General features: G+C 42.9%; 1 protein-coding gene across 4 annotated transcripts in view; it reads right to left on the minus strand.

The window, feature by feature from the left end:
* Positions 1 to 24,805, minus strand: part of ANOS1 (anosmin 1) — a 696,329-nt gene that overhangs the window by 595,993 nt on the left and 75,531 nt on the right. For all 4 annotated transcript variants that reach the window (XM_032391219.1, XM_032391217.1, XM_032391218.1 and 1 more), the window contains one exon: positions 15,291 to 15,430. The gene's annotated coding sequence lies outside the window, so the exon portion shown is untranslated. The remainder of the gene's footprint in view (positions 1 to 15,290; positions 15,431 to 24,805) is intronic.

Here is a 24,805-nt window from a genome sequence, read left to right on the forward strand (position 1 = left end):
AAAAAACTGCAACTTCAAAGCTTTCAAGAGTTGTTTTGATGCTAAAAGTACACATAGCATGATGATGTTCTATTTAGCATGCTGGCCAATGGGTGTTTTTGTTACCCAAGTGTGGGCCCAACCCAACTAAGAGGAAGAGACTGGGGGATTACTCTGCTCCGGATACTGAAGCAACAGGCATTTGGGGCTTGGCTGATAAGGTAAAGTATGTCCATACTGTATTCCTTTTCTATTGCAGTGTAACAAGTGACTACAAACAAAGTGACTCAAAGCAACATAAGCTCATTACCTTACAGTTTCCATGGATCAGGAGTACAGACACAGCTGACCTGAGTCCTGGGCTCAGGGTTTTACCGGGCCACATCCAACATGTGAGCTGAGCTGTGGTCTCATCTGAGGCTCATATTGTTGGCAGGATTCAGTTCCTTGTGGTGGCAGGACTGAGGTTCCATTCTCATGCTGGCTGTCAGCTGGTGGCCTCTCAAAGATCCTAGAAACTGCCCAGAATTTCTTGCTACATGGCCCTCCGCAAGCCTCACCTCACACTTCCAATCATTCTGACTTCAGCAAGGGTTCAATTCCACTTAAGTTATCACCTGATTAAGTCAGGCCCACCATGACAGTCTCCATTTTGACTCAATGTCAACAGATTAGTAGCCAAATTGTAGAAGTGATATCCCATCATACCCATGGTTCTGCTCAAATTCAAAGAGAGGCTATCACATGATGGCTGCACACCAGGGGAGCAGAATAGTCAGGGCCATCTTGGAATTCTGCCTACCATACATGTGGGGGACCTGGGCAAGGGGAACACAAGGGCAGGGGAAGAATTACAAGCATAGGCCCATTTCTGTTCAGAGGAGAGTAAAATAGCTCCCCTTAGTTAATAGGAAATTGTGAGTAATGAGGACAGGGTTTGTATAAAAGGGGTGGGATCAACTTTTGGACAAACTTGCAGCCAGGCAGGAATTGGATGTAATCCCGTGAGCCTCAGAAATCCAGCCACCATCCTGGTGCTACTCAAAGTAGGGCCCATAAGCTGGCCCAGCAGCACCACCTAAGATTTGACAAATTCTCAGCCCCCCACCCCCACCCCAGACCTACTGAACTAGAATTTCTGGGGGTAGTGCTCAACAATGTGTTTTAACAAGTTCTCTGGGTAACTCAGGTGTTCACTCAAGTTCACGAAACACCCTGTTAGCCAACCTTATATGTTTAGATTTTTTTCCTACAAAAATGAAGAGTCTACAAAGCACTCCCAGTGATTTGACTATGAGAAGAGAGTTCTGTGACATCTAAAGGAGATCAATACTTTCCAAACACACAAAGATGAGAAAGTCAAGGTAACAGATGAATGGACCCCTAAACAAATATGGTCAGACCCAGGGGAGAGAGGCTATGCTTTAGCTTTCTGAGCAGCTGAATGTTCTGACACATTATCAACAGGACGTCTGCTACTAACAAGGAACTCTCAAGGAAGCTGTACATAAATTCTATTCTTAGCATCAGCACAGCCAATGGAGAAAGGAAACTCTTGGTCATTCTGATGACTGTAAGAACAGAAGGTCAACTACTCATCTAATGAACTGTATGGAAGTGTACCCTGATGTTGATCCCTAAGTACCAATCATCTGGAAAATCCGTGATGCTAGGACTGCACTGACACGTAACAGTCATGTGAAAGTCTCACAGAACAGGAGCCCGAGTTAGAAGCAGGTGACTGGTGGTTAGAAGTTGAGGTACCAGCAGCTCACAAACCTGGACTGGAATCCCAGCTCTGCCACCGGTCACCTTCTGTAAGTCTCAGTTCTTCTCGTCTACACAAAGGGGACAATACCAGCACCACCCTTAGTGAGGATCAAATAATTCAAGCACCACTCAGCAATAATAAGACAACCCAATTAAATATGTCCAAAGGATCTGAATGAACATTTCTCCAGTGAAGATATACACATGGTCAACAAACACATGGAATGAAGCTCAACATCATTAGTCACGAGGAAACTACAATTCAAAACCACAATGAGCTAGTACTTCATACCTACTGAAATGGCTATAATTAAACAACAGATGAGAACTAGTGTTGGTGAAGATGTGGAGAAACTGGAACCCTCATACACAGTTGATGAGAACGTAAAATGGGAACAGTTTGACAGTTCCACAAAAGGTTAAACAGAATACCATATTCTGTTATAGACCAAGGTATATACTCAAGGGAATGGAAGAGAAATGTCCACACAAAAATTTGTGTATGGATATTCATAGAAGTATTATTAGTAATAGCCAAAACATGGAAACAACCCAAATGTCCATTAGCTAGCTGATAAGTAGATAAACAAAATGAGGTCTATTCATGCAACAGAATATAATTCAGCTATAAAAAAGAATAAAAGTAGTGGTACTTACTACAACATGGATGAACCCGGAAAACAGAACACTAAGTGAAGGAAACCAGTCACAAAAGACCACGTATTATATGCTTCCATTGTATAAATGGCCGCAATAGCTAAATCCATAGAGACAGACAGTCCATTAGTGACTGCCAGAAGCTGAGAGAAAAGGGGAACGAAAGTGACTTATAATGGAAATATTCTGGAATTAGACTGTGATAATTGTTGAAAAACCTTTTGACTATACTAAAACCCACTGAATTATACCTTTTAAAGAAGCAAATCTTATGGTATGTAAATTGTATGTCAATTTTTTAAATAAAAAAAATCCACAAAGATGGACCTTATCAGTGTCACTAGCACATAGACAATGAATAAAAGCTATCTTAGCAAAAATAACAGGAGCGATAAGAATGTAAAATGATGCAGCCACTGTGAAAAACAGTATGGGGGCTCCTCAAAAAATTAAACATAGAAATACCACATGATCTAACAATTTCACTTCTGGGTGCATCCCCAAAGGAATTGAAATCAGGGTCTCAAATGATATATAGAGAACAAAACAGTGGAAGTAACCCAAATGTCCGTCAAAAGATGAATGGGCAAACAAATATGGTCCATCCACACAGTGGAATATGGTTCGGCCCTAAAAAGGAAGGAAATCCTGACTCCTGCCATGACATGGATGAAGCTTAGTGCATGATGCTGAGTGAGTGACATAGCCAGTCACAAAAGGACAAGTACTGTATGATTCCACTTATTACAGTACCTAGAACAGCCAAATTCACAGAGATAGAAAGTTAGAATTATGGGTGCCAGGGAGAGGGGATGGGATAGGGAGTTTTTATTTAAAGGGTATAGAGTTCCCACTTGGGAGGATGAAAAAGTTCTGGAGATGATGGTGATGACAGTTGCACACAATGTGAATATATTTAATGCCACAGAACTGCACACTTCAAAATGGTTAAAATGGTAGATTTTATGTTATATGTAGTTAATCACAATTCTTTAAAATTAATAGAGGTAAACAGATGGAGTACTGTGGATGAAGGCTATAAAATAATGTCTTTTGCAAATTCTCGATAATGAAGTAATAGTAAAATACCATTAAGTTTGTCTTTTTTAAAAAATAATCAGAAATGACACATCCCACCACTGCCGTGGGCCCAGGACCACAACGCACTCACATGAACATCACTGAGTGCCTCCAGCATTGGGGAAGCACAGCTGAGGGATGTTTTTCAGGACTCACTGATCTCTGCTTGCTGGGGAACAAATCATGTGCCATCTTAGCTCTGAAATGTTTGCACACCAGCTTTTCCAAAGCAGCCATCTGGGCTGTGTTCCCTGAAGAGATGTCACAGGTATCTTTGGAGCTGAATGAATCAAGCTAAACCCAGAAGCACTCATCACACAGAGGATGCTTTTCAGAGAACAAGTGGCCACCTGTAGGCCAAGATACCACATTTTGGAAGGCTAGAAAGAGCTGTCCAACTTGATGTTAATGAAGTCTTTGAAAAGATAACTATACATTGTCAAGATGCTAGGTCTTTTCATAATAAGTGCTAGCCTAGAATGAACAGTGACTTTTTTTTCATTGACATGTTTATCTGGTTGTCCTGCTAATTTTTTATTCTTCATCAAGGAATTTCAAAAACTGCTATGCATGTGGAACAAAATAATGATAATAATTATTTAAAGAAAAATCCTAATATCCCCAAGAGAAAATATAATTATATGAGTTCTGCTCTACTATTGTTAGTTTTATTTCACCAGACACATAATACCTCTTTGGTTTGATTTAATACCTCATTTCATACCCCAAGAGAAATTTGTGTAGGAAAAATATCTCATGATGCATACCTGCTGTTTATTATTACAATTTCTCATTAAAGTTGTAGTGTTTGCACTATTAGCTTCACAAATGGAGTGAAAAGACCAATAAATGTTGAATATGTCTCTCGAAGATAATACAGACACAGTGAAAAATCACTTTTTAAATCATTTTACCTACTTCACACCCAAAATATGTGTTTCAAATTTTTTCATTAAGTAAAATTTCTGCATCAAATGGATTCAGTCCAATATGACTTAACTTCTAGTTAAATATTTAAAATTCAACCCGTGCATTTGTATCTGCCCTTTCCCAAAGCTTATTAAAATGAGAATAAAGACAAAAATAAAACATTTTTAAAAATAAGAATAAAGAAATTAAAAAATACGGTATGATTTCACACACATGTGGAATTTAAGAAACAAAACAAATGAACAAAGGGAAAAAAAACAGACAAACCAAGAAACAGACTCTTGACTCTAGAGAATACACTGATGGTGACCAGAGGGGAGGTGGGGGGGGGATGGGGGTAACAGGTGATGGGGATTAAGGAGTGCACTTGTTGTGATAAGCACCCCATGATATATGGAATTGCTGAATCACTATATTGTAGACCTGAAACTAATATAACACTATATGTTAACTATACTGGAATTTGAATTAAAAACATTAAAAAAAGAAATTTAAAAAAACAGTCACAAGAATTTAAAGAAGAGAAGAGACAACAGCAGAGAACAGATGCCAACAAAGGTCTTGAAGCGGGAACGCAGACATGAGCAGTTAACAGGGCTAAGGTGAATGCCAGAGCTGTGGAAGAGCAGGGGCCAGGAATGATGAAGTCAGTTCCTACTTCATAATCCCAGAAAGGTCCAGAGACGAGAGGTGTCAGATATCAGGAGGGAGGTGTGGGGCTGAAACCAGGGGTGAGTTATAGGTCAGTCTAGAAAGATGGGCCTTGGGGTGCCTGGGTGGCTCAGTCGGTTAAGCATGTGACTCTTGATCTCAGCTTGGGTCTTGATCCCAGGGTCGTGAGTTCAAGCCCTGCATTAGGCTCCACGCCCAGCGTGGGTAAAAAAAAAAAAGAAAAGAAAAGAAAGAAAGATGGGCCTACACATCATCTCAAAGTCAACATGTTTAAAACCATAACCCACTCTCTCAATACCAGCTGCCTTCTGGTCTGTAACTACCGCACCTCTATTCTTTTGACCAGGCTCCAAAATCTTCAGTTATCGATGGTACATTCCTCTTCACTGGCCAAGTCCACAGAGCCATAGTCCTGTTGATTTTTTTCCATGAAAGGTTTCCAGGACTGTGGTAGCCAGCCTCTAAGACTGCCCCCAGTAGTCCTCCTGGTAGTCACACCCGAACGTCTCCCCTTCCCACATTAAATCACGACTGACTTGACTGATCAACTCAACACTGCAGAGGTGCTCCAAGGCCGACTCAGCTCACTTTGATCTCACGAACTGCTTTTTCTGGAGGTAGCCAGCCACATGTCATGAGGACACACTCACGCGTCCACATGGAGATCATATCTAAAAAGGAACCAACTTGCCAGCACCAAGTTGTGAGTGAGTCATCTTGGAAATGGATTTCTCAGCCCCAGTTGAGCCTTTGGATGACTGCAACCCCAGGTAACACCGGTCATTACCCTCTGTTTCTGTCCTGACTCTCAATATCCTACTAGACCAGCATTAGCTAGGAGTTGTCTCAAGTTTTGTTCTGTTTTTCTCTTTTAACTTGTCATTTTGACATAAGTATACAATCACAGAAAGTTACAAAATAGTTGATAGAGTCCTGCATACATTTCAGCCACCTGCCCCGAATGGTGACATCTTATATAATTATAGTACAATATCAGAAACAGGACATGAATAAAACAAAAGGGAAAATTATCTCTTTTTACCTGCGCCTGATTTCGTAGCTATGCAACTGGTAGCAAGTTCCCTGTTAGCTCAAAAACTCAGTTTCTCATCTATAAAAAGGGGGTAATAGCTTCTGCTTCAGAGCTTTGTGGAAGAATTGAGATCATATTCCTAAAACATCTACAACACTACTGGGTTTGGCACAGAATTCAATAAATGGCAGCTGCTATGATTATTCTGTAGGTTTCACAATAAAAAGAAATAGCTCTCAGTTCATATATACTGACTGTCCCTCTCTCTATGAGATCAGTAGAAATAACACCGGGTTTTTCTTTAAAAAGTTCCACAAGACTTGACATCATCAAGACCTCAAGGTTAAAGAAAACATACTTTAGACACACAGGAAAAAAAGATAAATAACCTACCAAATAGGAAAAAAACAAGTTATATATTTCTCTGTAGCAACACTGAAAGCCAGACAATAATGGAGCGATGACAAGGATGTTTTGAAGGAAAGAATGTGAGACTCACACAAAATCTAGTCACAATACCACTGAAGCAAAGAGGCAACAGAGATATTCTCCAGCATGAAAGAGTTCAGACAACACAGAACCCTTGAGCCCTTTTGATAAAACTGCTTGAAGATGAAATCCAGACAAATAAGAGACAAAATTAAAGCCTGAAGAACAGAGGATCTTTGACCAAACAATGGATGATGAGCAGAGGATCCACTTAAATAGAATACCAAGCAATTGTGAGAAGCATGGTCACCAAGCATAATGTAACTGTTACATAAACTATCACAGCATGAAAATAATACAGTAATGAAGAAAATCAGATGTGAAAATGGGAAAAAATGTGAAATTACCAATGTCCTCAAATTTCATAGCAAGGAGTCAATCAAAATTATCTAAAACTGAAAAGTGTAATTCAAAGACACATAATGTCTCCAACTGCTTAATGTTATTCATAATCTACTTCCTTAATCTCAGATCAATCTTTTAGGATCTAGTATCTCTCTCAGGGCAAGAAAAAAAAAAAAACACATCTATTTGAAGTTTATCGCTTCCCCTGGTTCCAAATCAGTTTCATTTCTTCTTATTAAATCAAGGGAAATTAATTTTAATACTTTCACAAAACTGCATGAATAGTACGCATGAAAATGAAAACACATTTTGGTGTAACTATCTGTCCATCTTCTGTCCTTCTTTCTGGAGGTGTGCAAAACGATAGCTAACCAAGGGGGATGATGTTTACTTCTAGCTGGTGGGGATTCTGGGTAGATTTTTATTTTAGTCTTTGTCAGTTTCTGTATTAATCTTTCTAACAAGGATGTATTTTTTAATACAAAGAATAAAGTCATGACTTGGTCTCTCTTGCAGCCTTTTCTATTTTTATTCCAAATACTGCTCAAATGACATAAACTAGAAAGAAAAGTTGGCTTTGATATGATTTATTCACACTGTCCATCTATGAAAACCCAACTCAGCCAGTCAATGTGTAGCTGCTGCATGTACACATGGCCAGAGAGGCTGCAGCAGCATTGTATTGGACTGCAGAACAAAAAGTCTTCAGCGACTGGTTGGAGTGTGGGTTTTGTTTTCACTAATTGAAAGCCTTCTTCAGGGTCTCCATCAGCACATTTCTTCTACAGATAGTTGAACTGTACCCCGGTAAAGTTTAATTCTGAGATCCTGGATGAATCCATTTTCCTACCCTTTTTGCTTCTACACAAAAATTCTATTCTCTCTGACACTTATAGCAAATAAGTAGTCTTTTTCTGGTAAATTCTTGGTTAATTTTCATACGAACAACAACAAAAATCTCTACTTTTGGCAAGTTCTGCAAGACGCCCAGCACTGGTCAATAAAATTCAATTTCAATTTATATCTGTTATCAACGAAACTGAAATTTTCCTTCAAAGTGGCAGAAAGGGTGTATTTCCCACAAGCTGCTGAGTCACGGGTTCTATTTCTGTCAGGGTAAGCTATCCTGAAATAAGCTAGGAATGCTGACTTCCACAGAAAGCAGAAAGGATGGCTCTGCATGGCTGACAAATTCAAACCAATGTGCAGCACTTGGATGATAAGCCAGTGTGAGTCCAAAAGGACACCGAGCTAAAATAAAACCTAAATCCAGAGTTAATAATGGAAGTCTATGTGTTTCAGGCAATTCAGAATCCAAGCATGAGTGAAAACCCTCGGAAACTTGCTAAGAAGAGAGAGAAACTTAAATGCCTCTCCACTTTCAGTAGCTTAGCAAGAGCCTCAGCAGAAGGGCAGGCTGACATGACAGAAGCCGTGCTTTCCAACAGGGCACTGTTACTGGGGGTCTCCCGTTACTAGAGACACCCCCTCCCAGATCCCTCAAAATCCGTGGAGTTGCAGTGTTGTGGAGTCCTACCCAGGTACACGTGGTCAGCACTGCCCAGCTCAGCAGCTGCCTGTAAAACACGGAGCTTCAGGAATGGTGCATAAGCGCTGTGCCCAGCTGTGACTGGTTCCTCACATGGCATGAGAGTCACGGCCACACACTGGTGTTGTGTGTGAGTGCCTGTGTGTGCATGCGTGCACGTGTGGATACCTATTTGTGTGATGTATCTATGTCCCCTTTTTGATAACACTTGCTAAAATATTATTTATGTTTGAGCAAAAAATTCAGGTTATTTGTGAATGCTTCATGAATCCCTCAAAAAGAATCTGATTATGGAAGTTAAAAAAAAAAAAAAAAAAAAAAAAAACCCACTCATTATAAGGCAATTCATGCCCGAGGACCCTCCAAAATCCCACAATGACCATGTTAAGTCACACTTAATGTATTTCACACGGGGTTGGGGGAAAGGCTTTTGTTTAATCTAGACTCAAAACACATCTCTGATGGGCCAGTATGTGAACATAACAGCTTTGCCCGTAAATGTGTGTGTCTTGGGCACATCAGCCCTTGGGTACACCTGAGGAGCAAGCAGAATTTATCTTTGTCTTTTTTTCATGTCCTTCCCTAGTTCCAGGGACCCCACCTCTCAATGCCCTCAGGAATCCATGTCCTCAGGCTTTCTTCTTCCCCAGTGGAAACCTTACCTCAGGGAAGAATTTGAAAACTGCATTCACACGAAGCTCTGAATGCCAGTTAACTAAGTATTTCCAAGAATGGCTGGCACACACATCCATCTTCTCTATTAAAGCAGTGAGATCTTTTTTAAGTGCCCAGGAGAGAGGTTTTTGCACTGAGTGCAAGCTGTTCAGAATAGGGTCGTGAAATTAGAACGGAATTCCCTTCTCCGGGGAGTATTCACATTTTAGCAGAGATTAAAGCCTCAAGCCTAGGGAATGAAACCCTAATGGAGGAACATCAACCGGCAGGCAGAGGAAGCAGTTTTGAGGCCTTTTCAAAAGATTTTTTTGTAGTTCTCCAAAAATGCTACCCAGGCAGCCACCTTCCTCCTGGGGCTGTCCTGACAGGTCCATTAGCCCAAGCTGCAAGCAATCCAGTTTATCCTTTGATCCACAGCAGTGATTCCCAAAATTCATGCGTTCTGCAGGTGTCAACGGGTATTACCCTGGATAAAGGGATCTGTGGTCAGAGAATTTTGGCAGACACAAACAAAATTAAGTGGGTGTCTCTACTAATGACTTTCTGAGTGTTAAATAGTCTCAGGTGCATTTCAGAGCTTCAAGACATTGTTCCTTGAAGCTTCTCAAAATTAATCTCTCAGCTCTAAGCTTTGCAGCACAGATCTTAGGCAACAGTTCTACCACTCAGATACTCAGTGGACATAGGAGTGGTCTTGGGGGCCGTGGCAGGCACGGAGTTCGTGACGCTCATCTCCCTTCAAGAGAAGCTGCTGCTGGGAGCACAGGTGAGTGTATCATCCAGATACTGCAGGTGGATTCAGCAAAATACCACACAACAAAGTGCTGAGTGGCTTATCATCAACAGACATTTATGTTCACAGTTCTGGAGACTGAAGAGTCTAAGCTGAAGGCATCAGCAGGCGTCTGGTGGGAGCGACTTCCCGGTTCTCCCTGTGTCCTCACACAGTAAAAGTGATGACAGAGCAATCTGGGGCCTCTTTGGTAAGAACACTAATATCATTCCTGATGGCTCTACCTTCATGACAAAATCACCTCCCGGGGCCCCACCTCCTAATACCAAAACACTGGGGATTCATTTCAACCCAGCAATTTTTTTTTAAAGGTTCTCACTGTTTTTTTTAAGATTTTATTTATTTGAGAGAGAGAGAGAGAGAGAGAGAGAGACTACAAGCAGGGGGAGAGGGAGAAGCTCCCTACCGCTGAGCAGGGAGCCCGATACGGGGCTCGATCCCAGGACCCTGTATCATGACCTGAGCTGAAGACAGAGGCTTAACCAACTGAGCCACCCAGGTGCCCCTCAACCCAGCAATTTTGAGGCACTCCCAACAGCCTAGTTAAAATTTTCTTAGATCAGGGCACCTGGGTGGCTCAGTCGGTTGAGCGTCTGCCTTCAGCTCAGGTCATGATCCAGGGTCCTGGGATGGAGCCCTGCATCGGGCTCCCTGCTCAGCGGGGAGTCTGCTTCTCTCATGGCCTCTCCCTCTGCCCTACCCCCACTCATGTTCTCACAATTTCTGCTCTCTCTCTCAAATAAATAAAAAATCTAAAAAAAATTCTTTTTCTTAGATCAACAGTAGGCTGAAGCTCTTCTTACACAATCCTTTTTTTCTCTTATCACAAGAGTCAGACCTGCATCTCCATCTAAGCGCTCCCCCTACTTTCTGCCGCACCCTACCCCTTTCTCCTTCACTAGCATTACAGATCAAGAGACATGTCTACCCAGAATGTGAATGTGACTTTATCTGGAAAAAAAACAGGGTCTTTGCAGATGTTATTAAGGATCTTGAGATGAGATCTTCCTAGATTTGGGATGACTGGTGTCCTTATAAGAGGGACAGAGCATGGAAAGACACAGAGGAAGCATGAGAAGACAGGGGCAGAGATTACAGTTATACTGCCATGGCTGGATCTACCTGCAGCTGGGAGAAGCAAGGAAGCATGTTTCCCTTAGAGCCTGTGGAGGAACCATGAGCTGCTGACATCTGATCCCAGGCTTCTGCTCTTCAGGACTGAGAGAGAATAATTTATGTCGTCTAAACCACCGAGTTTGCAGTCATTCATTTCAGTAACTCTAGGAAATGAACACAGATATGTCCTCCAATAACAACTTGCATGTCCAAGCCTATTTTGGCACCTGATTCTTGAAGGACCTGCACTGACACAGGAACTTCTTAAAATTCAGAGTTGGGGCACCCTGGGTGGCACAGTTGAGCCTCCAACTCTTGGTTTCAGCTCAGGTTGTGATCTCAGAGTCATGAGCCTGAGCCCCACATCGGGCTCCGAGCTCAGCAATGAGTCTCCTTAACGCTCTCTCTCCTTCTCCCTCTGTCCCTCCCTATAAATCTTTTTTAAAAAATTCAGAGTCTTGGGCCTTGGTCCCCTACACTAGCATTAGGATTCTGATTTATCAGGGTGCCTGGGTGGCTCAGTGAGTTAAGTGTCCAACTCTTGGTTTGAGCTCAGGTCATGATCTCAGGGCCGTGGGATGGACCCCACATCGGGCTCCATGCCCAGTGCAGAGTCTGCTTGAGATTCTCTCTCCCTCTCTCCCTGCCCCTCCCCCTGGTTTGTGCTCTATCTCTCTCTAAAATAAATAAATAAAATCTTTAAAACAAAAAAAAAAAAAGACTCTTGATTTATCTGGTCAGTTCTCCACAACAGTGTTTCTCAGCTCTGGTTGATTATACAATTGCCTGGGGAAATTTTTTAACTTTCCAATGTCCAAGCCACACCCCAGACCAACTGAACAAGATTATCTCAGGGGCAAAACCCAGGTATCAGTATTCTTGGAAGCTCTCCAGATACAGCCAAGTTAGACAACTGCTTCTCTCTAGAAGTGGTTCTCAAATCTGAGCATGCAAAGGAACCATCTGGAGGGCTTGTGAGAGCACAAGAGAAGTGCGAGTGAGTAGGTGTGGGATGGGGCTCCAGAACTCACATTTCTGACAAGTCCCCCAGCTGCTGTTTATGCTGCAAGAGAACACACCCTGAGAATCACTGAGCTACAGGAAGACCCTGACCACTCATTCCCCCAAAGAATTCCTGGGATCCCTTCCAGCCTTCCAGAATATCAAAATTTTATAGCTGGAAGAGGTTCTGTCTCTCATCGTACAGATGAGCAAACTGCGACACAGAGAGGTGGAGTGCCAATCTCCCCTCTGCACTACCACCCCCGACCCCCCAGTATAGACTAAATGTTCATGTGCCCTGAAAATTCCCATGTTGAAGCTTAATCCACAAAGTGAGGTATTAGGAGCTTGGGCCTTTGGGAGGACGCAGCAAGGAGACAACCATCTATGAAGCGGGAAGTAGGACCTGTCCAAACATAGAATCTGCCGGCACCTTGATCTTGGACATCGAGCCTCCAGAACTGTGAGAAATAAGTGTCTGTTGCTTATAAGCCACACAGTCAAGAGTATTCTATTATAGCAGCCTGAATGGAATAAAACACCCTCCACCCCCTCGAAATCGATCCAGACCATAGAGCTGGGTTCTGAGCCAGAACTGGCTGATTAACTGCCGTCGAATCTGCCCACAGACCTTATTCGACTTTCTGGTTTCTTCTAAACACAGCCCTACAAAATATAGCTGGGATCAACTGCCAGCACAAAACCCTCAGGACGTGCGATGATGCAAAGCTGCGAGTCCAGCCTCCAAGTGGAGGGGATGTCGAGGGCCTGCAGTGGATTCGTAGCAGACGCGGGGGTGCGTGAATGGGTTACCCCTGCTGAGGCCTGTGCTGGTTTTGTTTTTGTTTTTGTTTTTGTTTAAAGATTTTATTTATTTATCTGAGAGAGAGAATGGGAGACAGAGAGCATGAGAGGGGGAGGGTCAGAGGGAGAAGCAGACTTCCCGCTGAGCGGGGAGCCCGATGTGGGACTCGATCCCGGGACTCCAGGATCATGACCTGAGCCGAAGGCAGTTGCTTAACCAACTGAGCCACCCAGGCGCCCGAGGCCTGTGCTGTTTAACTCAAAATGGAACTTGTCACCCTCCAGCTCAGTTCTCTGCCACCCTAATACATCAACTGAGAAAACTAAACCAAGATTTCCTACCTTATTTTAACGTATAGATTCTTTTTAAAGGGCAAAGAAATTGTCCAAAGTCTAATCTAAAGATACCGTGAATAGGTGAGGGCAGGTAGGTAGTAATGCAAGTATAATGAATTCCTAGCAAGTAGGTAATGAATTCCTGTTCCCCTAAAGTCCTGGGGGTGGGAATCCTTTAATCCTGAGCAATTTCTACTCAGAAACACAACCCACAATGACTTTGTCTGTGTCTACGGGTCCTAAAGGTGCTGCATCCTTTTTGGTAAAGATACCAGTCTGGAGTTTCAGATGATCTCAGGGGTGCTGCAGCTTGCTCTGCCCAACAGCGAAACACATCTCTGACGTGGGTTTGACTTTTTGGGGACAACGGGGGGGAGCCTGTACAGCACTGTCGAATCTACAAAGTATGGAAAGAAAATCTGCCTGGCTTTTAAATTGGACTGTCTGGGCGTTTTAGCATTATCTCTACTGTTCCATTTACATTAACAACATATAGGGGCGCCTGGGTGGCTCAGTTGGTTAAGCGACTGCCTTCGGCTCAGGTCATGATCCTGGAGTCCCTGGATCGAGTCCCGCATCGGGCTCCCTGCTCGGCAGGGAGCCTGCTTCTCCCTCTGACCCTCCCCCCTCTCATGTGCTCTCTCTCTCTCTCTCATTCTCTCTGTCTCAAATAAATAAAATCTTTAAAAAAAAAAATAAATTAACAACATATAAGAAAGACACATGTCAGGAAAACAAGGCCTAGGAAACACCCATTCTCAACATCCTCGTGCATCAGGTCTTCATGAGCAGCTCATGATCCTACCCTGCAGAGGCATGTCTGGGAGCTTGGGAGGTTAAGGAGGCAAGCTGTTTTGTTTCACAAGGAATAACGTGAAGGACTGAAGAAATCAAAGAGCTCTTTTATCATGTAATATAAATCCTTATGACTAATTTACTAGCATCGTAATCTCCAAGGAGCAAATCTGTATACTTGGTGAAATCTGTCACCATCAAAACCACCACAAATCAGCCATTGATGGATGTTTCTGTAACGAGAGAGAAGCAGCAATGGGGGGCAGTTTCCACACTTCCTGCAAAGACGGAGCAAATGACTGAATAGTCAAGCGGTGCCCTGCCCTTGGGATATCTGTACTGTTTTCCCCTGGGCAGAGCCAGCACTGACAATGTTTAGATATTCTGAGAATTATTTTGAATGCCTCTGGGAACTTTCTCGGGCAAAGTGGGTAGAGTATGTCCAGGCACTGTGAGAAGTCAGCAAGCACTGAGACGGGACCATTTTCTCACGTACAAAAGGAAAGGAATGCATGTCCTGGGCAGAAAGGCGGCAACTCAGAACAAGCTCACCTGGGGAGGCAGGGAGGTGGCTGGGGAAGGATAGTGATCATAAATGGTGCCCATTTATTAAGCCAGACAGCACGCAAAGCACCTCCAGTGAACTGTCTCATGGATCCCTCTCAAGGCCCTAAAATTTACAGCCTACCACGATTTCCATGTTTCAGTCGAGAAAATTAATGCACAAAGAAATTAAACGGTCTGCCCTAGGCCACGCGGACTGCTGGTAAATTGTAGAATCCAAATGAATACTCAGTTTGATCTGATTCCATAAGCCACAGCCTTGACTACAAGAGTCTACAACCAGCTGCTCCTTCCCCACCCCACTCTTGCCCTTATTCCCAAAAGGATTTAAGGCAACTCTTCAATGAAACTCTTTAAAGAAACACTATTTTTTTTAATTCCAGAAAAAAAAAAAAAAAAAAAACATGAAAAGTGAGGAAAATGGAGTAGAGAAAAAAAATAATCAAGTGTGTACTTGTACCCATGACAGGGAAACTACACCCTTGCATTTGGGATCTCTTTGCAATTTTATTCTCAAGGTTAAACATTTGTTTAAATCATGTCTAGACTTCAAGTAACTGCAAGACGGAAGTACTTCGTGTGTTGTGAAATGAACCTCCTGCAATTCATTTCCACTGGTAAGATGCGGAGGATAGTTCCATTTAATGGGCATTAATATTTGAAATAAAGGCAGACACCTTTAAAAAAAAAAAAGCAATTACCTTTGGGAATCAAAGCAGAAATACTGTATTTCTTAATCTTTCTTTCTTCCTGGCTTCACATACTGTAGGTGGTCTTCAGCCAAGGACAGAGGTAAAGACTTTCCACAAGGAGCTGGCCTCTATTTTCATACAACACAGTCCTGAAAATGTATACCAAAGGTCAATATGCCAAAAGTGAACACGTGAACAAGTGAACAAGTGAACAGTCCTACAGAGCATATACAAGACAGCCGCTATTCTTCAGAGGTGAATTTATAAAGTACCGTTAAACTTCATCCTTTTAACACAATCTTCAGCAACATATTTTCAGTATGTTGTATGTGTTCATTAAATTGATTTTCTTTCATAATTGATCATATATTCCACCAGCCTAGAGCTGATAAGCATCTGATTGGGGTTAAAGATGTGCTCCTTCTGACTTGCCTAATTACTCTCATTTTCGATGCAATGTTGATGTTTATGTATTATGTTCATGAAACCTATGCCTCTTACCCATAGAACTACAACTTCCTTTTTTTCTTTTCCATTTCCATTTACAGAGAAAAACAGAAGAATGCAATAAAATAGGAAAGCAAATGCACTGAAATACACTTCTACACCAAGACAGCCAATGTGCTGAAAAGGAACCAGCAACAGCAAGGGGCACCTCTGTGTTACAACTAGAAATATCCATTCCTCAACTGGTGTACACAAAATGCAGTATGTAAAAGACAGTTTCAGAATGTCAAAGTATAATTAGCAAAAATACATGATGTTTAGGAATATCAAATCTATGAAAGTTAAGGGCTACTTATGTTATAACATGACAATTACAACATCGACAGAACAAGCATTATTTTCCTGATGCTGCAAGAAAGGACATGGTGTAAAGAGAAGAAAATGAAGATTTAGACCCGTGAATGGAGAAAGCATTCCCTGGAAACATCTGCATTCAACAAAGAAGTCGATTTCTACTACTGACATTTGGGGCAGATATTCTTTGCTGTGGGGGTGCTGTCTTTCAGCAACATCCCTGGTGTCTACCCACTAGATGCCAGTGGCAACCCCCCACCCCAGCTGTGACATCCAAAAATCCCCAGACATAGCTGAATGTCCTCTGTGGGTAGGGGGGTAAGCAAGGAGGCAAAGTCATCTGACCCAACCCACCCCAGTGAGATACACAGACTTAGATGATCAGGGTCTTTCAAGTCCAGAAAGAGCCTACACACACATGTGTTTGTTGGAAGGATTCAAGCCCGAAGAATCGTAGCCCCCTTTGCCCCCTTGCCTGTGCGTGTACAAATAAACCAGTATTCATGGACACCGTAAGCCTACTCAAGCCATGTCTCCAACCTGATACTCTAATTCCAAGCGGGAATTAGAACTACATCACCAACCCCAGACACCCACATTAATCATATGTGTCAAACTGTCAGTCCCTATCAGTGATTCATGAAATTGGAATTGTGTCAGAAGTTAAAACAACAATCCCCAAGTTTTGCTTAAATAGTCATTTAGCAAATTAAGCGTTCTTTTAAAGTTCTTTTAAGATGCATCTACGAAAATTAAAAATCACCTAAATGGCAGGTCACAGAACGATAATTAATTAAAACATGGTACATCCTTAAAGTGAAATCGTACATCACCACTAATTATCGTATTTTTGAAGAATATATGATTACACAGGAAAATGCTGAGGACATAGTGATGAATGAGCAAATTAGTATTTATAATTATATAAAATATATGCATATATCATGTTCAAAAGTTACGAGCATGATGTTATCAGTCATTATCTCAAGGTGATAAGATTTGGCTTTTCCTTTTCCTCCCTTTGTCTTTATTTTTTTTTAATGTTCTTCATTGAACAGTTAACTGTTTTATAATTTAAAAAATCCAAACATTCTTAATTTACCCAAAATAAAAATCAAAACTTAATTTTACATGTGCCCCTTTTCTACAAAAACCATCATGAGTGTTAAACTTATCAAATTACGGTTCTGGTCAGAAAAAGTGGCTGCAAAACTTGGCCACCATCATGACTCTATTTGCACATCAGAACTAATTCCTTCTTCCCATCGTACCAATGGAAAATCACAAGGCAACACTCTTCACCACAAGTATGGTGTCTCTTCCCAATTGTCTTCCCTTTGGCCATGGGGTGGCAAACCCTGATACTGCTTTGTACATCTCTCATATTAGTGTCTAAAATCAAAAGCCCAAAGGACAAAAATCACCACTCCAAAGTGAACTCATGAGTCAGAAAGGGTCTAAGACATGAGGAGCATTTTTAAAAGACACTGAGATGTGGGATGCCCTGCCGGTGGGATGCCCTGACGACTAGAGAAGAAGTGGAAGCTTGGTGAGGATGCTGGGGCCCAACTCGATGTATGCGGCCACACCTCTTCTTACCTTCTGACCTCCAGGTAAGAGGGGGACAAGAGCTCATTGAAGGTCAACTCTAAATAAGGGCAGAGGTGTGTTGGAGGTGCATATCAGGGGGTTCCAGCAGATGGCAGTAAAAGCTAAATCAGGCATGCAAATTAGCTCGGGTCCACCAGGTCAAGGGCATTAAAGGAAAGTGAACCATCTCTTTGTCATCCTCCAAGAGTCATATTCTCACCTGTAAAGGCATCCATACATCTAAACCAGAAAGACCGAAAAACGACTTGGAGTGATGTGAATGGAGCCAGGAATGAGTTTCACAGCCATGGGCAACACTGGGAGCTTTACTACGACTCCTTGTAAAAGGGGTGAGTTTGTAAGAAGTCAGTGGTAACTACTGGTCCTGTCACTGTCACTTGGGAGTCAAGAAAAAGGTTATAAAGGACAGTTTATGATACTTTGTGCTACTTGTCTCCAATGCAGACACAAAAACGAGTGAATGTGGGTCACCACATGAAGAATTTCAGAACAAGAATTTCCTGAGATTGGAGGCAACAAACCCAGAAACATCGTTTGCAGAAGGCCTGAACATCTCCTTCCGAAGCATGGTATAATGCAAAACCTAGCAGTCAGGAGGTTTCCATCATGGGCAAAACACTGGGTGATCTGGTCAAATGCTCAACTTCTCTTGGGTTCTTTTTACTCATCAAGAGAACAAAGGTCTCAGGCAAGATAAATTTTAAGGTTCTCTCCAGTTCTGAGATTCAAGGATCCCAAAAATTCTTTACTGCATAGACTACATCTCTGTCTGCATGGGACCAATGAGGTCAGATAGCATCCAAATTCAACTCAACTCACTAAACACTGTGCCAATGTTGAGTGCCTCTCTCTTGGAACAGAGGGATGGAACTGCAATTTTCTCAAGTGTCTTCCAACACCAGAATTCTGACACTTTCCATTCATCACTGTGGCCCAGTGTAAGAGGGTGACTCACTGACTGCTCCTTGGGTATCTGGCCTTATGTTCAGCCAACCATGTTGTCTGACCTTCTTTGCCTTTTCTGGAGATAGTCTTGTTTGATGAGATGCAGAAGCTCTGCAAAGACTCTGGTACAAGGACATAGCAACAAATGATCGGTTTTCCTACCTTGTTTTTCCACATCAGCATCAAAGTCAGTAAGAAACAGGCATGGCACTCAACGATTCTTGGCTTGGGTACCATGGTCCCTAGGAAATGCACTCCCAGGGCCAGCCAGGCCTTGGTTTCATTTCTTCCCCCATAAGCAAGGGGGAGGGGTATTTTTGGCTTCAGAATCCTGTTTGGCTGGTTGAGAACTCCACTTTGATCATTTTTATTCATTCTGCAATATTATTTGTTATAAGTGATGCTCTTTGCATCTCATTCTGGGGCTCCACTCACACTGATCAAAGACAATGACATTCTTAGTGAGCAAAAGACACCATTTCCCAGCTCAGTATTTTTCTAGGACAATTTGTTAAAGCAGATTTTAGGGGAGCCTAGGACGTGGGGGAAGCACTCCAACTCATGTTGCTGTGGCAACTTCTACAAAAGCGAACGGTACACTTGCTCTGCTTCTGAGTGCAGTTTTACTTCTTAAAATATCATCGATTTTCCTAGTGCAGAGATGTAATTAGCCAGGGCTGTAGAGGGGGAGGGTTTTTTTTGTTTTGTTTTTGTTTTATTTTGCTCTCTCTTTTAGGTGCTGGAAGGTCAGACTGAGACAAAGCCTTTTCACAGACAGAAAAAGTGGAGTTTCAACAGCCATTCCAGGTGTTCCTAAATGGAGCAATGTGTGGTATGTAGGAAGGCATCCTACTCCAGAGATCAGCACTGTTAGCCCTTTGCTAGGACTAATGAAGACAATCATTTGGGGACTACTGGGGGTCAAAATCATGACACAGGTCTCAGCACACAAGCCAAGAAAGTTACCTGGCAACCCTGCTCTGTAACACTTTGCATGGTTCATTTCTTTCATGGAACCCTCTTAAATTGGCTGCACAAGTTACGAAGCTTTGCAGCCTCAGTTTCGGACAACTGTCAGATGTAAACAGGTACAGAGTAAACGTTCTCTGCAGGGCAGTGGGAGATGCCCTCCAGGCGGCAGAAGACGGGTGCTGCCAGCAAAGGACATGGGAATTGCCATGCCAGCCCTCAGGAGCTTCATCATAAATGGAAGAAAAGTGTAAATAAATGACATAACATGCACCATGAAAATATACATCCAATTCTTCCCCATCCACTATATCCATCACATCACTGCCAAGATCTTCAAAAATGGGGTTCCCAGTCCTCAAGAATCAGCAACAGACTCCCGCTGCCTGTAGAATCAAACTGCATACTGCATGGAATTCTCAGCCTTCTTCCATGTGACCCAACCGTTCACCACCATTTTTCTTGTGCAATCCTCCCCCAACATACACACACAACCCTTGGTCTCCCAAGGCCATTTGACCATTATGGGTCCTCCAACTCTTGCCATAGTTTGCACCTCCGCCTGCCACCATGTTATTTCTCCGTTGGCCTTCTATGCTACCTTTAGACCTTCCAAATTGACAAATCCTTCTCAGCCTTCACAGATAGGCTCAGACCCCACTTCTCCGAAGAAGCCAACCTTGATCCTCCCTTCCTTTGCACTCTGCTTTTACCTCTGTTTTAGTATTTGTCATCTATTATTTGCATGTTTTCCCTTTTGCCTTCTGGATATTATGAATTCCCTAAGGGTGGAGACTGAGCCTTTTCTACTCCACACTCTCCCAAAGCTTAATGTGCAGAGTGGTCTGCACAAAGTAACCCTCTAGAAGTACCCATTGGGTGCACACACCTATACACACAACTCACAGATGTGGGCACGTGTTTGTGTGTACGATGAGTGCCTAACCCTAAGACCCAGTTAAGCTTTGGTCATTGTGGGAGAGATTGGACTGGGTTTGGGGTCAGGTGGAACTTATCTAAGAAGATTAGATGAAGGAGGGATCTTGAGCAGTGTTTTATAGGAAAGAATCTCTTCTGGCAAAAAAAAAAAGAAAAAGTTAAAGCACATTCCAAACACGGGAGCTAGCATGTGGAAAGGCTGAAGGGCAAGAATGGAGGAGTCATGTGAAAGCTGGTTTGCCTGGAATGCCAATTATAACCTAAGATGTTAAATGCATTTGAGGAGAATGAAAGAAGATTTTTAAAACATCCTATTCTGGGCGCCTGGGTGGCTCAGTTGGTTAAGCGACTGCCTTCGGCTCAGGTCATGATCCTGGAGTCCCGGGATCGAGTCCCGCATCGGGCTCCCTGCTCGGCAGGGAGTCTGCTTCTCCCTCTGACCCTCCTCCCTCTCATGCTCTCTGTCTCTCATTCTCTCTCTCAAATAAATAAATAAAATCTTTAATAAAAAAAAAATAAATAAAACCTCCTATTCTATTTACCTTCCTTTTCTCCACGAAGGTTGCAGAACAGAAGCAATCAGGGCTTTTGGAGCTGAGCGGCCTGTTTATAAAGCCCACTTCAATTGTCCACAGGTGTGACACAAATTGCTTAATTTCCGCAAGCCTCAGTTTTTCTTCCGTGCAAAATGGGACCAATACCTTATAGTGTGGATTAAATGATGCAGAGGATTGCCCCAAATGTACACACAGGCAGACAACAAACACTCATCCACATGTTCCTCTACTTTGTCATAACTTAACAAACACAGAGAAGAATTTAACTCTAGGGGCGCCTGGGTGGCCCAGTTGGTTAAGCATCCAACTCTTGACTGCAGCTCAGATTCTGGTCTCGGGTTGTGAGATCGAGCCCCACGTTGGGCTCCACATTGGGCTGGAGCCTGCTTAAGATTCTCTCTCTCCCTCTCCTTCTCCCCCTCCCCTGCCTGCCCTCTCTCCTTCTCTAAAAAAAAAAAAGAATTTAACTCCAACTCAAAGCAAATCTCAACAATATCTGTACTTATTAAAGAAAACTCCTTTACTATCTTAAATGCCACTTTTCTTTTATGAACTCTGTTTCCCAAAGCGATGGCTATGAGGGGCACCTGGGTGGCTCAGTCGGTTGAGCGTCCAACTCTTGATTTTGGCTCAGGTCATGATCTCAGGGTCCTGGGATCAAGCACCACATCAGGCCCTGCGCTCAGTGCAGAGTCCATTTAAGATTCTCTCCCTCTGCCTTTTGCCCCCCTCCCCCACTCGCGCACTCTCCCTCTAAAATAAGTAAATAGGGCGCCTGGGTGGCTCAGTCGTTAAGCGTCTGCCTTCGGCTCGGGTCATGATCCCAGGGTCCTGGGATCGAGCCCCGCATCGGGCTCCCTGCTCGGCGGGAAGCCTGCTTCTCCCTCTCCCACTTCCCCTGTTTGTGTTCCTGCTCTCGCTCTCTCTCTCTGTGTCAAATAAATAAAATCTTTAAAAATAAAATAAAATAAAATAAAATAAGTAAATAAATCTTTGGGGGCGCCTGGGTGGCTCAGTCAGTTAAACATCTGCCTTCGGCTCAGGTCATGATCCCGGTGTCCTGGCATCGAGCCCCGTGTCAGGCTCCCTGCTCAGCTGTGAGCCTGCTTCCCTTCTCCCTCCCCGTCTGCACAGTTCCTGCTCTCTCTCTTGCTCTCTCTCAAATAAACAAATAAAATCTTTAATAAATAAATAAATAAATCCTTGTTGCTGTTTTTTTTTTAAGTGGTGGCTATGAGCTTCAAGGACTGTGGACCCAGGCTGTAATTTATAGGTGCTAACTCGGGCTGACCTCAGGACCAAAAAAGGCATTTAAAATTAATGGTCACACTGGGCATAGTGACTCAAATCCAAAGAACAGAGTCTGGGAGGGGAAGACACTATAACTTCACAGTGCAGAAGGCTGACAAGTACTGTCCTTAACAAGTGAACAAGGGCAACATCACTAATGATGATGCAGTGAGGACATCACAGACCTCTGATACGGTGGGATGGGAAGGGCACTTCTCCTCTGTGCTATAAAGATAAGAGGTGTAAATAAAAGCAAAACAGCAGGCTTCAAGGGCTTAGTGTGTGAACAACTGAATCGGATCATTTGGACACTAGTGTAGTCAACAATTACTGTCTGACTGGAGACAGTGCAGAGAAGTAGTACAAACAAGATTGTACGGGGGTACTTACAGAAAACATTTGCAGAACAAGGAGGGTTGTCCTGTGCACTGTAGGATGTTGAGCAGCATCCCCAACCTCTACCCACTAGATGCCAATGGCACTCCCCACAGTATGACAACCAAAAATGTCTCCAGACATTGCCAAATGTCCCCTGGGGCTAGGAGGAGGGGGCACATCTGTCTCTGTCCCTCACACCTTTTACCTGGTTAAGTACCCCTCATATAAGAAAACTGACCTTCCCTATCATCAAGGTCAACGTCATGAAAAAACAGACAACTAAAAATAAAGGACGGGAGGTGGGGGGGACTAGTGTAGGTGACACAGAATAACCAAAGGCATTCTGGACACATGACGAACAATCACTTCCTCAGTGTAAACACAGATTTCACTCACAGATGTTCTACTATGTTAACAGCTCATCAGAGCAGTTTCTACATTTTCAGGGACATACCAATCCCCTCAGGGTATCCCGAAGATGCAGCTTCCGAATCTGCAGGTCTGGGTGGGGTCTGAGTGTCTACACTGCTAATGAGATCCAGGGGCCGCCCCCTCAGACCACACCTGGCCCACACCTAGAGCACGACTCACTGGAGGAAGCGAAGGCTACCGAAAGAGGAACAGAAAATCCGAATTCTCTTCTTGATAAAGTGGTGCTTATAAACTGGCTTTTTTGGGGCGCCTGGGTGGCTCAGTTGGTTAAGCGACTGCCTTCAGCTCAGGTCATGATCCTGGAGTCCCAGGATCGAGCCCCGCATCGGGCTCCCTGCTCAGCAGGGAGTCTGCTTTTCCTTCTGACCCTCCCCCTCTCTCATGCTCTCTCTCTCTCTCTCTCATTCTCTCTCTCAAATAAATAAATAAAATCTTTAAAAATAAATAAATAAAATAAACTGGCTTTTTTGTTTGTTTAACATACATATGTTAAATGGCTGCTGATCCATTTGCAGTGGATGTATTATTTAAAAATATATATATTTGCAGGGCACCTGGGTGGCTCAGTCGTTGGGCATCTGCCTTTGGCTCGGGTCAGGATCCCAGGGCCCTGGGACTGAATCCTGCATCGAGGCCCCGTGTCTGGCTCCCTGATCAGAGGGGAGTATGCTTCTCCCTCCACCCCTCCCCCTGCTTCTGCTCTCGGGCTCTCTGTCAAATAAATAAAATCTTTTTAAATAAATTTAAAAATATTTCAGACTAGAAGTGCCTAACTGCTCATCCACCAGGACTGGCATTTCTTTCCTTCTGTCTTTTTGAGGGGATGAGAATAGCATGTTTATTATCTAGAGCAAGTAAGCACCTATCTTTAAATTCAGGATAATCAACTGCATCAGTATTTAAACCTAAAATATTTGAAAAGTGTGATAAAAGTATCAAAATAGTTTCCACAAGACACCAAATTTTTCAAAGATTTTCCTTTAAAATATGTCTTATTTATTAAAGAAAATCTGGGGGAAACGCAAAACAAAAATGAAGCCACAGTTCCATCATTTAAACCTAACTGCTACTGACCTTTTTAAATATTTTATTCCAGACCTTTTCCACATGCAGAGGTTTGCTGTGTTTCTTGTCATATAAAGTGTGGTATCCTTTCTCCCTGACTTACTAGCAGGACTGATGCTCTATTGTATCAGAAACTTCACAAACATATTAATAACTCGAAATATTCCATAATCACATTTAATATGCCACCCTCCAAAGCGAGAGAGCAATGACATGGAGCTCTCTTGGAAAACTGCCCACAGACAACTTGATCCGTCTCACTCCTCTTTGGTGGGTTGATCACAGCTGAATGAAATGCTGAAATGACTGGAATGTGTTTCTCCTTCTCACCCTAAAGGGTCTGGAATTGGGAGCACCCGGGGTGGTTCTAGCTGTAAACTTGCTGACAGGCCCGAAATGTTCACAATGCCTGTCCACTCTGGACAGGAGTGAGGTGCACCCTCTCCAGAAGGGAATGGGCCAGTCAATATGCCCTCATTTTTTTTTTTTTTTTTTTTAAAGCAAAAACCTTTTATTAAGATTCTTTTTTTTTTTTTT

This window comes from Phoca vitulina, unplaced genomic scaffold (genome assembly GCF_004348235.1).
Source record: "Phoca vitulina isolate PV1807 unplaced genomic scaffold, GSC_HSeal_1.0 scaffold60, whole genome shotgun sequence".
NCBI classification, from domain to species: Eukaryota; Metazoa; Chordata; class Mammalia; order Carnivora; family Phocidae; genus Phoca; species Phoca vitulina.